General features: G+C 36.7%; 1 pseudogene; it reads right to left on the bottom strand.

The window, feature by feature from the left end:
- Positions 1–2,406: 2,406 nt before the first annotated feature.
- LOC107746274 (transcription initiation factor TFIID subunit 4-like) overlaps positions 2,407–18,780 on the bottom strand; it is a 23,278-nt pseudogene continuing 6,904 nt past the window's right edge.

Here is an 18,780-nt window from a genome sequence, read left to right as displayed (position 1 = left end):
CTAAAAAAAAAAAATATATATATATATATATATATACACGTATTGTGCTAGTTAAGATGATTAACTAAACAAGCTCCACCTGTGCCGAATTGGTTGATTATCTGATCGTGCTCCTCCCGAACCTTGTTAATAAAACATCATTAATATATAATGATAACAAATAGCAACCATTAGGGACGGACTGAAGGTGGATAGTATGAATGCAGTCCGGACATACACCCTTATCATCATGTGTCCTCACTTAAGGGCCATACAGACAAACATTGACAGTCAATCAGATTCTGACTTTAATGAGCTTGAGCATTTAAAGCAGCAGACAACAGCATGTGCTTATAATAAACCGAATGTCATGATCCATTGGCAGTTGTCATTATAGATTTTATAGTTATCTTTCTTTATGTGAACAGATACTTGCATCAGTCATGTCTTTTTCCTGCCATTCACAAGTCTTCTCCCGTGGCCTCATGGGATAGTAAAATGTACATCAGATATGCACTTCAGAATAGGAACTAGTAAGTCACTTGGCTACTTTTTGCCTACTTTTGGCTACTCTTTGCCTACTATGTTTTTTTTCTTCATCCAGCACATATGTCAATCAGACTACAACTGGCCTTGGCACTGTGCATGTGTTTCAAAAGACAGAGGTGTTGCACGACATGTATTTTGCTACAAATATCTGATTATTGGAATGTGCCAGGTGTCAGAAATATTGTAATTACGATTCTGAACCAAGAAATGTCATATTTACGAGTGAAAACTCTGAACTGTACTGTAGATCAGAGGTTCTCAACTCTGGCCCTTTAGGTCCACTTTCCTGCAGAGTTTAGCTCCAACCTTGATCAAACTGAGTTTGAGTTTCAGCAATAGTGTCATGTATACTTGGCCAGATGAATATTGTAGCTGCCTATAAAACTTACTGTAGCTTAACCGCATGTAATCATGCTTTGATATATTAGTTAAATTAAGCATCCAATTTAGAACACGAGAGGCTCAATTCTTAATTGAATTGTGACTGGACGCACATTTGATTTCTATAGTTCGATGTTAGTGTGATGTTAAACTACAGCAGCAAAATGCTAGGGACTCATTCTAATACTCAAAAAGAAAATCACTTGTCCTCACCTACAGGTGTAACAATGTAAACTAAACAACTGAGTGAACAAATCCAAATGAATCTTTTTGGTAAACAGATTGTCACTGAGATGAATCTTTCATAAAAAGTGTTTCATGTAATGTATAAAACCTGTCTTTTGATTAGCAAAAATGCACATTCTGTGCTTAAAAATCGCTCTTTGCTTTCCTAAGCCTGTATTGGCATGTGAGGCTGTGTACCTCTGAATAGCATGCGCTCACACTCTCCGAGGGGACTGTGAATGCTGCAGGCATATCAATATTTAGCTCCCAGCTTCTCATTCATGATTATTCAGAGGTAATGGAATATTTCAGAATCCTGTACCTCAGGCAAGCACACAGAGTATTTAAGTTTCTGAGGCTGAGGCGAGGCATACAATCAAGCGGCTCTGTTCGAGAACTTCCATTCACCTTACAAATGCAAAGGCATGCATGTCAGTTGAGGAAGACTGGCAATGCTAATGATCGGAGGTAAACTCTGGAATTATGACATTGTGGGTTACCCTTTGTGGGTTACCCTCTTGGTTTAAGAGTGATGATCGGGCAGCAGTGAATCATGAGACATCCTGCCCCTGATCTGTTGATTTTGGCCCTTGTTATCTTGATCTTGTTGCACAAGAGTCCTTGAGGGTATCTATTGTCCCGTTTCTTTCAGCTTCGAACCCTCTGGCTGTTTGTACTTTTCTACTGCTCCGCTCTAGTTCTTGTGTCATGTACTGATTGGTTGGTCAGTCTCAAACCGAATTCACTTCATTTGGGCTCTGAGGAAATATCCTGCTTTGATTGGTCAGTATTGTTCTCTCGGCCAATGTCTAGCTGTGATTGGTGGATTTTGTCGCCTAAGGCTGTATTTGTGTGATTGGTTAGTGGTGTTTTGTTCAGGGCATCCACTGCCCCGGAGCTTATACACAGACCTCTGTACAATCTCCAAACAGCGAGTGCAAAAATAGTTCAGCATGATTGTTTCAACAAAAAAAGTCATTTATAAGGAGTAAAAATTTAAATATTGGGAAGCTGGACAACATAGACAACTGTGCAGTTCAAACATAAAAGCTCCATACAGTGTGTTGCTGCTAATAGTGTTTAATTTATTCCTTTGTGCTTCCCTACTAGTCAATATGTATGAACAGTTTATTCAAAAATCAAAACAAGGACAGGAACACAGAAATATAATATAACAAAAACAGTTTCATTTTGAACAATGGTGAAGTATTATGTAATCTAACTTATCCAAACATAGCACATACCTCAAAAGTTGTGCATTTGTGTAGTTATCTAGCCTAGAAACTCTCTATACAGCATGAGAGTGTGTCTGAATGTGGGGTCTTGCTCCATGCAGAAGGTCAAATCTCTCAAAGTGACTCGAATCGGTGCTCGAGTAGCAAACTGCCCACATGAACCTAACAACTGGGCAGACAGACGCAAACAGGGGCGGACTGGCCATCTGGACGTTCTGGAGAAGTTGGCCGTTGGCCTGGCTGGTTCATCATCAAAGAAAAAGTGTCAGATAAAGTGACGTTGACAGCCGACAAAAGGGGGCGGTAATGCAATCTATTTTTGCTTATAAGAAACCGAAACTGACGCGAAGGAGAGTGGGCTCGTGATGGTAAGAAAAATACTTGAAGATAAAGGCGGTTGGGAGAAGCTAAAAGGGGGGAAAAAAGCGAACAGTTACATCAGGTTACCTTGCCCGCCTCTCTCACTATACACAGCATGTAGCCTATAGCACTATAGTAAAATCCTAGGTCCCAGCGTCCACTGCTATTTATCACTCCACATTGTCTGGCATGAATATTCCATTCATTCATAAAGAGACAGCAGCGATTCTACAACGGGTTACATTTGAGAGCTATTGAGTTAGAAAATAGAGTAAATGAAGTAGCCTATAATATGACTGATTAACATGACACACACACACACACACACAGAGAGACATATGAATACTCAAATTAAAGAATTCCGTTGTTTCAGGTTTCTAGATTCTAGGTTTATGTTTATCATTGTCATGTACATTTTGCATTCTGCTCTTTTTTATGTAGATTTCAAGTATTTTAGTTCATACAATAATACATTTATTTCAATCCTCTGTTGAAAAAAAAATAGAAAGCATCACATAATTTGTAATGGTTTTACTGGTTGTAATGAAAATTGTATTGGTTTTTCATGGGTTTTGTGATGTTATTTGCCATAAATGCCATAGGATTGCTGTAATATTGTGAGATAGTAGCGACTGTTTATAGTTGTGGTGGGCCTATTTGGGAGAAAATCCAGGGCCGTTTTTTACTCCCAGTCCGTCCCTGGACGCAAAGAATAATTTTTTTGAGCCACATGGACCTAAATGTTTTTTTCTCATATGAAATCAGTTTAGAAATAAGTAATGATAAAACAATAGCACTTGCTTACTATCATCACACAGTCATAGTGAAAAAGAAGTACACTTTAGTATGCTTATACTGATGTTATTTTAGTATACTTATACATGTTGCAATTAAATGAAAAAATATTATAATTTAAATTCAATTTAATTAATAAAAGTTATTAAATAAAAACTTTAGAATGCTTTTCTGACCCACTTAAGTACATCTTCATGTGTTATTTCATAATTACTTATGATTATACCACTAGCGTCCTGCCAAATACACTGACAAATATTTATGGTAAACAAAAATATTCTCAAATGTCATTTATATTGAGACATGTATTTAAACATATTTGTAATTACACATTTATAATGATGAAGTTACAATTTAGTAAAAAATAAAATAACAATTATAATCAATTTTAAAATATATTAACTTCCAACTTTCCAAGGGGAGCTAAAAATAATTAATTATCCTTTTGGGAAATCATTCAGTTAATCAGAATAAACTCTGGAACAAGAAATAGAGAATAATAAAGAGAAAGATTTAGACATTTAAATATGGACACTTAACAAATAAATGCTGCTGCAGATCATCTACAGGTGCATCTCAATAAATTAGAATGTCGTGGAAAAGTTCATTTATTTCAGTAATTCAACTCAAATTGTGAAACTCGTGTATTAAATAAATTCAATGCACACAGACTGAAGTAGTTTAAGTCTTTGGTTCTTTTAATTGTGATGATTTTGGCTCACATTTAACAAAAACCCTTGGTTAAATGACCATGGTGTTGGTGTGCTTGACTGGCCAGCAAACTCACCAGACCTGAACCCCATAGAGAATCTATGGGGTATTGTCAAGAGGAAAATGAGAAACAAGAGACCAAAAAATGCAGATGAGCTGAAGGCCACTGTCAAAGAAACCTGGGCTTCCATACCACCTCAGTAGTGCCACAAACTGATCACCTCCATGCTACGCCGAATTGAGGCAGTAATTAAAGCAGAAGGAGACCCTACCAAGTTATTGAGTACATGTACAGTAAATGAAGATACTTTCCAGAAGGCCAACAATTCATTAAAAATGTTTTTTTTTATTGGTCTTATGGAGTATTCTAATTTGTTGAGATAGTGAGTTGGTGGGTTTTTGTTAAATGTGAGCCAAAATCATCACAATTAAAAGAACCAAAGACTTAAACTACTTCAGTCTGTGTGCATTGAATTTATTTAATACACAAGTTTCACAATTTGAGTTGAATTACTGAAATAAATGAACTTTTCCACGACATTCTAATTTATTGAGATGCACCTGTAACTCTGAAAACATAAGATTGGCGTCTTTTAACTAGGGATGCACGATACCATTTTTTCTGAACAGATCCAATACCAAAAATTCTGAGTATCGGCCGATACAGATACAATAGTTTTTTTTTTTTTAAATCAATGTAGAATTTCCATACCTCTGTGTGTTGACCTGATCATCACTGTTTTGTGTGTTAAACACAGTCTACTAAATATGGACAACTTTATTATAAAGAAAAATAACAAATGAAAAATATAATCATAATCAATGACAAAAACACTATTATAAACTCCGTTAGTGGATAATTCAGCAGCAAAAGTTATTATAGAAAAATCATGAGTAACAATTTTATAAAATCTAAACATTGGGTAATAAATAAAAGTGAATAAGTGTAGGACTGAACCTGGTAAAATGTTACACACTGCTCTTTGTATTGTTGTAAAATACATTAATGAAAAACAAGTAAATATATTTATATATAAATATATACTATAAAATTAAAATACATTTATTTTAAGTGTATAACATAGTAATGAGGCAGCAACATATAGGACAGAACAAGAAAGGTTATTAATAATCTTTCATTGTGCAAAAGTATTATAAATCAAATGGCTCCAATACAGAGCGGCACAAAGCGCTTTATGCGCATCCCGAGCGCAGAATGATGCGCTTGAAGCAACATGGAGTCACAGCGCACAGGCACAGCTAGTGCTCCGCATAGAAAAGTTCAAAGCACAAAGGGAAGAGATATGGATGCGTCGAAAGTAACATGATTTAGAAACAGCACTAAACTCCAGCAATATAAAGTCCTTTTATGCAAAACACTGATCTTGAATATTGAATCATCTTAGAGAGTTCATCGTCTTGATGTCGTAACCAAACACGACTTGCAGTTTGAACGCTGAATGGAGGATGACAGAACGCGAAGAGAAGAGTTTACGCGAACTTGAATTTAATGACTTTAATATTCATCTGTGCCTCACATTAAACTATGGAACGGTTTCAGAAGACTTGGAATATAGTGCACAAAAACTTTATGGTGCTTTATAATGTTTTTGTTCCTTTCGTGGGGCTTAACAAACACAGAATAGTATACGCACAATATCGGATTTGGATCAGTTTCTCTGACTGATACCCCGATCCGGCAGAAAATTGCAATATTGGAGCCGATACCGATACTGAGTATCGGATCGGTGCCCTACTTTCAACCTCTGTTCTTTTTCTGCCAACTGCACTGGGTCTTTATAGAGACGCTCAAACGAGGCAAACACTAAACTCCCCTAGGCAGAGGCGTTGTTTTCTCTAAAAGGCCTGTGTAATTTAAGCACAAAAACTCAAAACCATCTTTTCACTTATTAGCATTCCTCACTGCCTAAAGGAAAAGGAATTCACAAATGTAAAAACGAATTAAACTAGACTAAGATAAAATCCTAAGGTCTTTTGTTCAGTCTTTCCTTGTCCTTTTTTCTCATGTATTTTATAAAATCACTAACAATAAGACACGGTATATTACATATAGAGTTATTTCCTTCCCTTTAGGCATAAACAATACATTACCATCAAACGTTTGGGGTCGGTAAGATTTTTTAAAATGTTTTTTGAAAGAAGTCCCTTACACTCACCAATACTGCATTTATATGATCAAAAATATAATTAAAATGTAAAATAACCGTTTTCTATTGAAATATATTTTAAAATATAATTTATTCCTGTGATGGCAAAGCTGAATTTTCAGCATCATTGCTCCAGGCTTCAGTGTCACATGATCTTCAGAAATCATTCTAATATGCTCATTTGGCATTTTCAATATTAACATTTCTTAATATTACCAATGTTGAAAACAGTTGTGCTGATTAATATTTTTGTGGAAACGATACATTTTCTTTCAGGAATTTCTGATGAGCAAATTACAAAAGAACAGCATAAATGTCTTTACTGTCATCTTTGCTGAATAAAAGTACTAATTTCTTTCAAAAACAATCTTACCGACCCAAAATCTTTGAACAGCAGGGTATCAACTGATTTTATAGCATGAAAAAAGTCAATCAAAGAGATTGATGAGCTTGGTTGACAGTTAGTGGTGGCCTTAAAACTCAATCATGAAATGAATCACAATTTACCAATTCCCTTTCTAAAGGAGTTTACTAATATTTAAGTGACATAAGAGCAAATGTGCAATTTCATACAGCCACACAAGAAGACTTACACATGTACTTAATAAAAACCAAAACAGCTTGTCTAAACACAGCCAGAAATTTAAGAATGACCAAATGCTCTGTACTCCAGACTGTTTATATATGTGATTGATTTTGAACACATATGTAAACATTTCCTGCACATCTGCACAGAATGAAGTATTAAGACAGTACACAGGATAACTCACAACAGAGGCGACTGTATGGACATGTGCAGGTACCTGGTTGGCCCCTGAGCCGGGAGCCTCCAGAGGTTTCCTCTTACGTGACCCCGGGGCTGCCAGCGCTGCCAAATTTGCATCTCTGTGCTCCATCTGTGCCAACTCCAACTGCTGCATCTAAACAAGGGCAAAAAAGAGAGAACGTGCGTTTGACAGTAGGGCTGCACGCTATTGGAAAAAACTCTTATTGCGATATTTTGTTTTTCTGCGATATATATTGCGATATGAAAAAGAAAATCACCAGATGACTTGCTTTATTTGGGGGAAAAAAATCTATGATTGGGGTGATTTTGTAGGTGAGTAAATCAGCATAGAAAATAAACAAATTACAAGCATAGATAAATATAATAGAACAAAGATACAAATGAACTAAACAGCGCTTTATATTTTTCAGGTAAGTCTAACAGTATTCAGGTACAGAAATTGAATAATCAAATGTAAAATAACAATGCATAGTCTTCACTGTATAAATTAAATCAAATAAATCTGTGTTAAAGCTTAAAGTGTTTTTCTCTATGTGTTCTCTATGTTTTGTTGTTTGATTAACATTCATGACAGAAAGCAGGAACATTAAACTGCTGTGAACCAATATACTGTTACACATCCATTTTCTTTCTCAGTTGTTTACCTTCACCTAAGCCATAATCAACTGTGTTTACAAGGATACTTGCAGAGACATACATTTTGACATCATTTCACGCGTATGTGTCATTTCAGGCACAAATAGACCGGACGTGAACAGAATTCGGTGTTCCCTTTCCCTTATTCCCAATCTCTTTGATTGACTCACCGTGTCTACATCGGACGTGAGCGGCGCGACCACAGACTGTATCTATAGCCCATTATAATCAGTGATGCTGTCTACACTGGATGCAGCGCGACACGACAAAAACCCGACAGTAAACTGATGCCTCGTTCTACTTATGACGTACTGACACAAAGTTCAAATGATTTGCAAATGTCGCTTTGTCGCGTCCAGTGTAGAAAGACGTTGGGGCCATTCACATGGCGCGCCTAAAAACGCGTGGAAAACGACAGCCGTGCCGCTTTCTTCTTCTCCTTCTTTTCAAAGCGTTTGGGAGCTTGCGCTTTCGTGGCGTCTACCGTTGCTAAGCAACCGTGACCTGCGCTCTCCACGACGACCCAGAAGTTTCAACAAAGGATAAATGGATTTCCAGCACTGAAAATCGCGTGCAGTAGTTCTGCTACTAAATTCATTTTTAAATGAGTATCTCTGTACAGCTGTCGCGTCCTGTGTAGACACGGTGTCTGTGTGTGAGCAAAGAAAACGATCAGTATAAATATAACGATCAGTATAATAAACATGGCACATCCTGCGATGTGACTATCGCGAATGCGCACATCGCGATATTGATGCTGAAACGATATATCGTGCTGCCCTATTTGACAGGCACTCAAAAATAAAATCAACATTTCCATTGGCTCACCCAAATCCACCTGGAATGTTTGTAAAAAATGGAAAGCTGTTATTGGTGATGAATCATTTATTTTAGCACTATTGATTTTACCGATAGACTATGACAAAGAACCCAAGTCGGAGGCCTGTGCAAAAACACACAAACATGTTACGTGCTCTCTAACACACGACTAGATGAGCGTTACCTTGTAAACAGACACACAACTCATCCAGAGGGCTTTCATTACATTCTGTTCTCTGTTTAGCCGCAGGCTTCAATTCCAGACCCAATATTAGACTCAATTAAAATGAGCCCCCAATTAGAGAGCCTTGTCTCCAGGGTATGTGTATGTATGTGTGTGGATTTGTCTATGTGGGGCACAAAAGGGACTTTATGAAGAGTATTGATCGTCCTCATTGCTATACAAAGGAGCAGAAGGAATGAAAAACAGGTTGTGGAGGAGGGATGCATGTATTTTTATTAACACCAACACACAGAAATCCCTTCTACCTCTTTGGCTCACTGTTTCAGATGCGGTTGCTCTGAGTCTTCACTGTTAGTGCGACTATACACGCAAATAGAGGGGGGAAAAAAATAGTACATTTTAAATGGAGACTGATTCCTGGTGTTTTTTTCCTCTTTTGTTGTGTCTGCTAGTTACCCGGGCAATGCGGAGCAGTGCTTCTCGCTCCTCTTCCTCCCTCCTCTGTTTCTCCAGTCTTTCCAGTTGCTCCAGGAACTTCAGCTGAGAGTAAATATCATTGGTCTGACTGTAGCGCCAATCATCCTCACCACAAGAAACACACACCACAGAAAACATTAGCATCCAACAAGACACAAAATTTGAAACTGTTGTTCACATCGGTTTGTACAAGTCAACATGAAACTACCCATTTTTGCATCCATATTGCAGTGTAATTGCAGGAAAAACAATAGTTGCCTAAAACAATAACTGCATCCAAAATCACATACATTCTCTGAGTTGGTACTTCTTTTGAATAAGTACTTTGCAACCGTTAAAGTATGTTCTATATAGTATGAATGTGTGCTATATGAATTTTATCTTGATGCACAACATTGTCATGTTGTTACTGTCATGTGACTTGTGTTATCAGTTGTGTCCTTTCAATGTCTCACAATTCCTCTCCCATGGCCTCATGGGATAGTTAAGTGTCCATTTGATGTGCACTTCAGAATCTCTGTGGAGGTAGGTCATTATTTTACATAGTTCTTTGTCTACTACATAACAGGGAAGCATGCATATTAAGACCCAGCCAAAGCGTAGATATTTGACCATTTTGTGGAGCTGATTCCAAAAATAGCATGTCACACTTTGTGCATTTCGTAGCATTTTTTCTTTCCACAACCATTTCTAAGGTGAAGTCTTTTATTATCCCTCAATCAAAAAATAAAAATAAAAAGACAAAAACATGATTCCTATCTTCCTCTGAGACAGGTTACAACTATTTGTTCAATTCTCAGACAATTTTCACATGTATGAAAATTTAAATGATACATTTTGAATATACTTATGAAAATTTTGACTACTTTTGTTATTTTGCTAAGTACATTAAAGCTGACAAATATGTAACTTTAAATTCTTATTTTCTGGGGAAAAAACAACAACTGTTCATTATGGAAAGTTTTTATTGAAAATTTTGAACTCTGCATCATCAAAATAGGTAATACTTGGCTCTTTTTTTAACAGCATCTAACAACTTTCTAGTTGTTCTGGGAAGACTGATATGATATCAAAGTGTACTGATCAATGCTGCATTATAAGGATCAATTCTGATTTCATGGCATCTTCTCTGAACCCAAATTTTTGGTCCCACTTTACATTAGGTATCTTTAACTACTATGTACTTATGTCAAAAATTTAATTTTTTTAGGTACAGTGTACCTATTGTGTTCATGTTGAATTGCAAAAGACTTTTGCTGCTATTCAGGTGAGATACGGTTAAGGTTAGAGACAGGTTTGGTAGTATGAGTAGATTTAAGTCATAGAGGTAGGGTTAATAGGGTAATTACAGATGGAACTACAAAAATTCATTAACGTTATATTTACAGGAAGGTATTTTTAAATAATTATTTTCAATAAGTGCACGGTATCAAATATTAATTGAAATCTGAGTACACAGTAGTTTAAAACACTTTATACTAAGTGAGTCCAAATTTTTATTAAGAAACAAGCTTTAATAAGAAATTATGAAAGTTTTTTATTTTCTCAATTACTTTGTCTACTGTGTTTTTTTTTAGGTAAGTTTACCTTATAAGAGATCTGTGGATGTTGTGCCACAATGGTTATCTTCTCCAGCAGGTCTCGAAGCCTCTCTTGTGTCACCAGAGAGAGCAATTCAAGAACATCAGGAGGACAGACCTCTGTGATACTCAAAGATCCACCTATGCACACACAATCACACGTCTAAGTTGTAGTTCTAACATGTTAGAAACACTCATTAAGTCAGTCAATAGAAACACTATTGACTGACTTAATCTGAATGTTATCAATGACAAGCACCTATGCACACACAATCACACGTCTAAGTTGTAGTTCTAACATGTTAGAAACACTCATTCTATTGACTGACTTAATCTGAATGTTATCAATGACAAATTTCATTAATAATTTAAAATTCGGAACTCTTGTGGATCAATCCAGAATCACATAGAAAGTATAGAGATAAACCGGTGAAAAACAATTTTCACAAATCCAAATGGAATCGTTTATAGAATTCAGGACTGTATCTAAAATATTCTCATTCGATATGAGAAATGCCAACAGAACCTAATTTTTGGGGGAGTCACAATTTTTTTTAGGGGGGAAAATGTGCTGTGGTAAAATGTTAAATGGAGTTGAGATAATTCACTCTTATTTGTAGCTGAACGCATAATCAAATTAGCTTAAATGTATTAACATGTCAGATGTGCAACATGGGAAACAACTTTGTAAATGGCACATTGAAGTTCTGTGGGCACAGATTGCATGAATGCCTGATTATCACAGGGAGTTCTTCAGGAATCACATGAATCCTCCTCTAATTCAGCATTTGTACAGACCTATTTACTGCCTGACAGAAATGGAGATTGTGTAGAATTAGAGGCAAATGTCTTCATCGAGCTGGAATCCAGCTATTTTGTCGTTTTCCTCTGCTATTTATATTGTATTCACATTTCCATAATGTCAGACATGCTTTGTTCCTGTTGGTCTGTTACGCTTGCCGAGTAGACAGACATCTGCAAACACTCCAATTCCATCTAATTTTTGCCCTTTCTGCTGATGCGGACTGAGTTCCTGCGAGGCTAAGTCTGTCTCTTTCATTTCCACATTCTCTCTTTTCGTCTCCTCCTCCTCCGCACGACTCCCCCTACCTCCTGGCTATCTCCCTCTCTCCGCCTCTGTTGTCCTTTCTCTCACTTGTTCCGACGCTTTTTTGATCAGTGCAGCAGAGTGGATTCCTGCGACTCTGGCAACTTTGCGCAGCTCGGCAGTCATTAGCATACTGATTAAGCAGAACAGGCTCGTCAGAGATACCACTGATCAAAGACAGAGACTGCACTCGTGTGTCACAACACAGCGCAACATATGCCCAAAAAAAAACACAGACAGGATGCATGCCATAGAGGCAGAGCTGAGGGTGGTGAACAGACTTTGACAAACAGAAATGGAGGGAAATGCAATATCACTTTGAGTAAAGATACACTGATGTACAAAAAAAGCAGTTAATGCTATAGCTGAGGATAGTGAAACATGGAGGAATACAGCGTTCAGAAATGTTAGTTTTAAAACATTTTGCAATATTGAGTTACTAATTAAAAAGTAACTAATTACAGTACATGAAAAGTAATTCGTTAAGACTCTTTTGTGTTACATTTTCTCACCTTTAGACACTCTTTCCTCCAAATTGGAAGTGCGCTGCATGGCATTTGTTTTACTTTCAAAGTTCTGTTTTTTTTCAGCTGGTTTGGTGTTTTTAGCGGGTTTAAGCTAGTCTTAGCTGATTTAAGATGGGCTTCAGCTACTCTGTCAGATTGTACAAGCAGGTGCTCAGTTGCTTTAGCTGGTCGGCAAGCTTTTCCCCAAGGCTGACCAGCTGAAAAATATTGAAAACCCCTCTAAAACCAGCCAAAAAAAAACAACAAACAGGTTACAAAGTCAACAAGACTCTGATTGTCATAACGGTCAAGAGCAAATTATTTTGTTATTCTGTCTTCTATAATAAATAAATAATAATGAAAAATATATTGTAACAAACACATACACACATACAGTATATGTGTAATTGGAGAAAGTAATTAAATGGGTTGGGTGAAGTTACCGATCTGCAGCAATCGTGACTGAAGGGCTGATGGGAATAAAAAGGGCTCCTCTTGACAGGAGCGGATCACTGATCCCACAAGCTCGGAGCCAGAGGCCAAAATACGAGCGTTCTCCTCACTCAGGTTCACGCCGGCCATGGAGGCCACATCATTAATGTCATCGTCATCTCTAAATTAAAGTCTGTCAAGAACACAAAAGGATAGGATTTCAATTTTTGTCTAAAAATGAATATGCTAATGGTATAGCTCATCTAGAAATCTTAATCTATAGCGACATTGACTGCCTTCTATTCACATTCATCCTATAAAGAACCAATAAGCACATTCACCCGCTGTGCAGCAGGGAATGTCCGCAAGTCAGAGCTATTACCGGAAAGAGCCCGAGGTGCTGTCCTTGAAGCCGTGTGCATGCACTGGAAGGGGCAGCTGGGAAAAGTGTGTTTTAAACGCCTGAAGGATGGACTGCCGCACAACAGCACCTGTGGGGACAGAATAAAAATACAGATATTTTTATCAGCTCAAAATGAATTGGGACACTTGGAGGTGAAAGACTCACAAAAGTAATAAAAGATCATCTAATCTTTCAGTGTATTGAGCTTTAATCAAAACACCGTTCATGTAATCCACATATATATTATAATTAGAATTATATGACCCCTTGGTAAATATGAGCAAAGAAGGCTATGATAAATTCTAAAAAAAAAAAAAAAAAAATCTAACCTTTCATTGGGGTAAAACAATTGAAAGTGGGGGAAAAATCACATTATGAAATAAATGTTTTTCCACCAATATGTGTTGGCCATTATTAGCACCCCTCAAATTTTTTATGAATAAAATATGTATACAGTATATTCCCATTCCCAAATGTTACATGTAAATGTCCAGCCATGACTTAAATAAAAAAAATGGTTGAACTTAACAAAATAGAAAGTGGCTGTGAGAAAATAGCTTAAGCATTGAAAATTCCAATTTCCACCATCAGGGCAATAATTAAGACGTTCCACTTAACTGCAGATGTTATGAATCTGCCTGGAAGAAGAAATGTGCCTATATTATCCTAATGCACGGTGAGGAGGATAGTTTGAATTGACAAAGACTCTCCAAGGATCACAGCACCTACATCAGCACAAACTGCTTGAGAGGGTTTCAAGAAAAAAATCTTCTCTGCTCTGACGATTACTCCTTTAGGTTACTGGATCACCTGACAAAGTAAAAACAAAATCAATAAGAAGACAGCATTCCTAAATAAATACAGCAAAGATACAAAAATTATGCATATGAAAATATTCATAGAAGGTATGCTGGGTTTAGTCCACCTCGAGGACATTGTAGAAACCATTTTAGACAGGAGCACTTTCTGCAAACCCTCAGAGCACTTTCTGATTCTGAAGTAATCAAAACCTCTAAAGTCTATTCAGGTGTATGGGAAATGAGCTTCTGTATTTCAGTGGAAATCCATCAAGACGTCCAATAAAATGGTGATATTAGATTACAGAAAAACAAATCATGACATTATTTGAATATGATAACATGACATTCCTGGTAAGAAATGGGGTAAGACTCATGCATCTTTGTCTCTAGTGTAAAACTAATTTGGCTCTGCTTGGGCTTGTGGGATACTGGTGGTTTTGAATGAATTAGCCTGTACACCGTGGGCGGTGGTGAGTTAACCAGGAAATGAAGACAAAGTGAAGAGAGGCTGTCATAAAAATGAACCAGTGTGCTGGGACGGAGGCAGTGTGAAATTAGAGGTTTCACTCTCACACAAACACACACACAGTCTACTGAGTCTACTATTACATAAAACATCAAAACGGTGTATCCAGGATCCCCAAACACACATACCTGAATTCCAGACACCATATGGTTCACTACTATAACTATTGATAAAGAAATCATACCTGCAGATTAACATTAAAACGATGCACATCCAGGTTTGTTTCCATGGTGAAAACACGAACACTGAGTGATCATTTGTTTTCCTTATTATCAGATTACTCTTCCGTTGTTTCATATAGGCAAACCCCTGAAATCATCATGATGAATTACATTCCCAGGACTAAAAATGGGCCAGGGTTTACCAGCTGAGCCGTTCTGGTTGGCTGGTTGGGCTTGAGGGAGGAGCTGACGGAAGCAGTGGACTTCTGGTTTGCGGCCTTGGTTGATGCTGAATCTGAGGGCTTGAGTTGGTCGCACTGCTGAATGAAGAGCTGAGAGTTTGGGGTGAGCTGACGGACAGCTGGCAGGCTCCTCTGAAAGAATTAATACATCAGCATCTCTGGTTATATGTCATACATGAGCTATGAAGGTCTGATAATAGATATCATCTTAAAATCAGGTCAAAAATGAGGTCAGTACCCTCATATATACCCATATGACTTTGGTGAAGTTGCTGATAATATCTAAATGAGTTTTACAAGTGAAGAAACTGCATTCACCTTCAGGAAAGGCACTAGATATGGTTGAGGGGATGATTTGAGCTCCATGTAGAGTTTTTCAGTAAACTCTTCTGCCTCTAGTTTCCCATCCTACATGTAGAGAAGAAAACAAAAGCCCTTTCTGTATTGTGATATATTGATTTTGAAAGCAACAAGTGACATCATATCAGCAGGCCTTTGACAAGAGCTCTGACATTCTGAGCCATGTTGGCCGAGCGAGTGCCACCCGATGCTAGCTTCATAAGAGTGACCAGAAAGTTTTTACATTTCTTCACATTCTCCAAGGTCTCCTGATGATAAAGAAAATTAAACATTATTAATTTTATGATGCACATATTAAAAATATTTTAAAATATTGGTATTGACTGACATTGGATATTTCATTTTAAACATCAAAATGTACTTTTAGATCATCTAATGTTCAATTAATCTTTAAAAAAAAAAAAAAAAAAAAGTTACATTTTTAGCAAATATACATTTTTCATACTGTACATACAAGTTGTGATGCCTTAATTCACTTGAAGCATTTATAACAACTGATTACATTTTTTGTGTTTTATTTTTAGATTATTTAGACAAAAAAGTGCAAAATTTGAATAACTGCCATTTATCGGACATAACATAAAATAATTATCTGCTTTTCCGTATTGGCCAAATTTTATCCCTACTTTTCATAAAGTAAATGGAGGAATAACTTGAATATTGTAAGTAATGTTTCTAGATGAACACTGACTGGACTGAAGTAACTTAGGTTTATTTGATTATCCGAACATCAATTTTTTGCCATGTGAGTATCACATATGTTACATCAGGCTTTTGATTAACCTTTATTCGTTCTTTTCTCAATCACCATTGTATTGCACTGCATTAAATGTTCTGCCCCATGCTTAAAACTAAAGAGCTTTGATAAAAAAACTGAGCATTTAAATATCATCTAACAAAGACATATTAATGGGAGATATTGAGTGACAACTGTTATTTATATGCATTTTCTGCAAGGAGTCTGCTATATTGTTATAAAAATCTCATGGATTTACATTACAAGCAATCAGAATTTCATCCTACTTGTTGGCCATATGAATATCAGCAAGCACCATATTCTCATATATCATACTATATGAGCCATAAAAGCCTGGTGTACAATATATGACACAACAAAAAATAATTTTTTGTTTTGTTTTGAGATTTAAAAAAAAATATTTTGTCTAAAGTTTCCGTTAAAAAAAATCTTCTTTTCTGATTTTTATATCATAAGTCAGGTTTTCCAGGGTTAATATTAGTGTAACCCTACACACATAACTTGTAACACGAACTTACAGCTGTAACAGTGACTGGGGTTGATGTTGTGTTTGTGCTGGATCTGGTCGGTACATTAGGAGACACCATACGTGGGGCATTACCCGATGTGGAGAGAGCACCTTTGCCCACAGACTGCAGAGAAAATGAAACACATAGACATGATTAGGTAGATGAATGCAACACAGACTGACCTATATTTCTATTTAAATCACTGAAGGAAAGCTATAAATGCATTTCAGTCAACATCTTTCCCTGAAGTCAGAGTATGAATCATTTTTTTGTTTTGTTGTTTGGATCAATAATTGATGCAGCCAAAGTGAGTAATACCTTTACAGCAGAGGTATTAATTATGGTAGTTGCAGTGACAGAATTAGTCCTCTGGTTAAATGTCCCCGGTGTGCTGCTGTTTGGACGCACTGGAAGGTGGGAGAGAAACTCTGATTATTTGTTGTAGTGGTTACAGTTGCCTGTAAAAAGGAGATATTTGAAATAAAATGGAGCATTTCCATAATAAATCAAATGTTTGTAAGATATTTTACATGACGGCTTTTCAAGCTTTTTGTAATCCCAATGACTGCCAAATACGGTTATCTGCCTTTGTGAGAGAAGGCCGCTACATGTTTTCATATATGCAGATGCATTTATATTGTGACAAATAATATGATATTAAGGACTGTAAGTTTTTCCAACATAATGAACCCATTTTCCCGTGTCTTTTTCTCTCACAATTGACCTATCGGTAAGCCCCTCCCCTCGAACGCAGATGAGCCAATGGCAGTCGACTATCAGTTGCACGGGGAGCGGAACTCGACATCTGTACTACAGATTCTGTAGGTTTCAGCGCCATCGAAACATTGGAAGATCCGAAACTCGCATCGTTTTTATGGGGTTTAGGCTTCAAAAATGGAAAAACGATGTGCCTGGGGTACTTGTAACAGCGATTCCAGGTATCCTGAGAGGATAGGCAATGGAATTTATTTTATTCTATTTCCTAAACCCAAACAAAACGGAGCAAAATATCCCAAACCATTCACCCCCAATCCCAATGAAGACAAAAACTTTTGTTTTCTGGTTGTCATACTCTCACTAAATGTCCCAAAGCATTCACCCCCAATCCCAAAGAAGACAAAAACTTTTTGAAGACAAAAATTTTCTGGTTGTCATACTCTCATTAAGTTACAATTTTCATCTGCTCAAGCATAACGTTAATGTCATCTTGCTTTAGCAAGGTATCTGGCTTAAACTAGCTAATGTTAAAGTTAGTGAGTCCATACAAACCTAAATAGCGGACTGTTCCCGCGTCTTGTACAGTGTAGGGCAAAAACATATAAACGAAGGTCTACATTTCACTGTCTCTTCATATTAAACTGGTTAAATGTAAATTAATCGTACCCTGCGACACATGAACAGTGTTGATCCGGGATGTTGTTATCCGCGATCGTGACGAACGTAATATGAGGCTTCTCCCGCTTGCATTGTGATCTGGAAACTCTCGCTTCTAAATTAATGCCCACAATATTTATTTTAAAATCTTTTATATATCCCTCCATGGCATATTTAAGTCCCACTTGAATGGTGGTCCTTCTGTGTCCAAAATTTATCAAAAAGATAAAGGGACAACCAGGGGATAAATTGGGATTTGCTATGTGGTGGGGGGCTCTATGGTATCGAGCTTATATATATATATATATTAGGGATGCACCGATAGGATTTTTTGGGGCCGATACCGATACCGATTTTAACAATCACTTATTGGCCGATTCCGATACCGATATTTGTCACTTCCTCTCTTATTTGAAATTTTGGCATAAAAAAATAGATAGTATTTTGATCATGTTTTAAATCAGCAACACCTGCATTAAATTATACTAGCAGTTTTATTTCTGCATCATCAAATAAATACAACAGAACAAAGATACATATGAAATAAACAGTGCTTTTTAGGTAGGTTTAACAGTTTTCAGGTACAGAAATAAAGTAAACAAATGTAAAATAACACTTCACTGTATAAATTAAATGCATATTAATCCTTCTTTATTGTAACAGACTTTATTATGATTAATCTTCTAATTTGTTTTTGTATACATTTTAATATTTTT

Source organism: Sinocyclocheilus rhinocerous, unplaced genomic scaffold (assembly GCF_001515625.1).
Source record: "Sinocyclocheilus rhinocerous isolate Xijiao unplaced genomic scaffold, SAMN03320098_v1.1 scaffold40, whole genome shotgun sequence".
NCBI lineage: Eukaryota > Metazoa > Chordata > Actinopteri > Cypriniformes > Cyprinidae > Sinocyclocheilus > Sinocyclocheilus rhinocerous.
The sequence above is the reverse complement of the archived record's forward strand: the minus strand, read 5'-3'. Positions and strand labels throughout refer to the sequence as shown.